This window comes from Oncorhynchus clarkii, chromosome 5 (assembly GCF_045791955.1).
Source record: "Oncorhynchus clarkii lewisi isolate Uvic-CL-2024 chromosome 5, UVic_Ocla_1.0, whole genome shotgun sequence".
Lineage (NCBI taxonomy): Eukaryota > Metazoa > Chordata > Actinopteri > Salmoniformes > Salmonidae > Oncorhynchus > Oncorhynchus clarkii.
In genome coordinates this window covers 60,281,591-60,283,503 of record NC_092151.1, presented here as the reverse complement: position 1 = coordinate 60,283,503, position 1,913 = coordinate 60,281,591, and the positions used below count along the sequence as shown (strand labels likewise).

The window sequence follows — 1,913 nt, the reverse complement described above, 5'->3', positions numbered from 1 at the left end:
TATGATTTCAATTAATGTCATTTCAGAGAGCACATAATGTTTCAATTTGTCACTTTTGCTTAAAGGTCAGTACCCTGTCTACTTGCCAGAAGTTTGAGAGGGCGAAGACTGTCGCGCCGGACTTGAAGCCCATCGAAGTTGTTACACCATGGCACATGATCGGTAAGTGTCCCAATTCAAAATTTGCACTGAAGTTTTTTAATGGTTGCTTTATTTGACCACAAGCAGAGTTAAATATTATATAATATGTGTGTGTCAGCATGCTTACAAATATGAAAATATGCATACTGTATGACACAGATATGGGTAAGAATAACGTAATCTTCTCTCTAACACTTTAAATGTTAGGGGTGGACCTTATCGGACCCTTCACTGAATCCAGCAATGGCAACAGCTGGTGTCTGACGGCGACCGATCACTTTGCCAAGTGGTTGGAGGCAATATCCATTAAGGTCAGTAAAGGAAGAGTATGTGCTTAAATCTAAATTCGCTTCTGTAACTCATTAAAAAGGGTTCTTGGAACCAAAAATAGATTTTTGTTCTGCATGATACCCATCAAGGACGAGACTGGCAAGGCCATCTCCAAGGCAATGATGGACATCTTCAACACCCACGGTTCTCCTGAGGTCATCTTGAGTGACCAAGGTTAGGAACGCTGGAACAAGGTACAGATGTTATATTCTGTCACCAATTGTTTGTTTTTATTTATTTTTTACAATTTGTTGTTTTTCTATGGACATATTTCACTATCTTACATTGTCAGTAGATATCGCTTTCCTACCCCCTCCAGGTTTGGTAAATGGACCAACCAGACCCTCAAGACTGCCATGGGCAAGTCCCTTGATTGGTAACAGGAAGGGTGGGCGAACAACCTGAATGTAATTCTCTTTGAACACAACAGCAGCATCCAGGCCTCCACTGACTACGGACTGGGGGCTGCAGCTGTTGACTGAGGTAAACAATGCAATTATATATACAATTATTGCATATACTGTAGTCTTTCAAATGTGATTGACTCAGTGTTGATGGTTGTCTATTGCTATTTTTGTATAACGTACTTTCAGATCACTGAAACTCCACCTGATGTGGTGGAAGTTGTCGAACCAGATCAGAATGCCTTCGAGGACCACCTTCAGGCACGGGCTGAGAAGGATGTGGAGGTTTCTGACAAGGTAAAAATTATTGTCCGTTATTTTATTTTCTGGCCCTCCAAGGCAAATGTAAGAAATGTCTTTGTAATATGAAATATAATTGCATTTATTCCTGTTATCAATCAAGGTGACTGAACATGGACAAGACGCAGGAGAAACAGAAGGAGAACTACAAGAGCAGAATCAAGAAAGGGAACCAAGTGCTACAACATCCGGGTAAATTACTTGGTTTGGAAGAAGTGCGACAGTTAGGTGAGACCTGGAAAACCTCGCTGCTCTTTCGCTCCTAGCTGGGGGTCAACATCTGTTAAAATGAATATTAAAAAAGCTCAGATAATAACTATATGCATTTGCACACAAAATAGCTTGAAGCTAGTTTTAGTTTCCCTAACACTGATATTTTCTTTATCTTTGTCTTCCTAGGGTTACCTCGGTGAAAGCCAACAATCTTCTTCAGTTGGACGGTCAAGCACTGAAGCCCAATAGACAAAGTATGTTAAGTTTTGGTTGACATTTGAGAAGGCAAGAAATGGTAGTTTTGCTGAAAGCACGCCCCCATTCACATCGACAGGGCTGCAGGGGAACGGGTCGAGTGCTTCAAGTACCTCTGTGTCCGAATCACTAAGGACTTAAAATGGTCTGGCATGTGCCCTCAAATCCTCAAGTTCTACAGCTGTACCATTGAGAGCATCTTGACTGGCTGTATCACTGCTTATGACAATAGCACCGCCCTCGATCGCATGGCGCTACAGAGGGTTGTCT

The 1,913-nt window shown here is 41.8% G+C and overlaps 1 long non-coding RNA gene across 1 annotated transcript; it reads left to right on the top strand.

Annotated features, from left to right (window-relative positions):
* On the top strand, nucleotides 1–1,404 carry LOC139410134 (uncharacterized). The gene is made up of 6 exons (XR_011634456.1): nucleotides 1–162; nucleotides 349–452; nucleotides 561–665; nucleotides 767–954; nucleotides 1,065–1,172; nucleotides 1,279–1,404. It is a non-coding gene; the product is annotated as an uncharacterized lncRNA (long non-coding RNA).
* The last annotated feature ends 509 nt before the right edge of the window (nucleotides 1,405–1,913 follow it).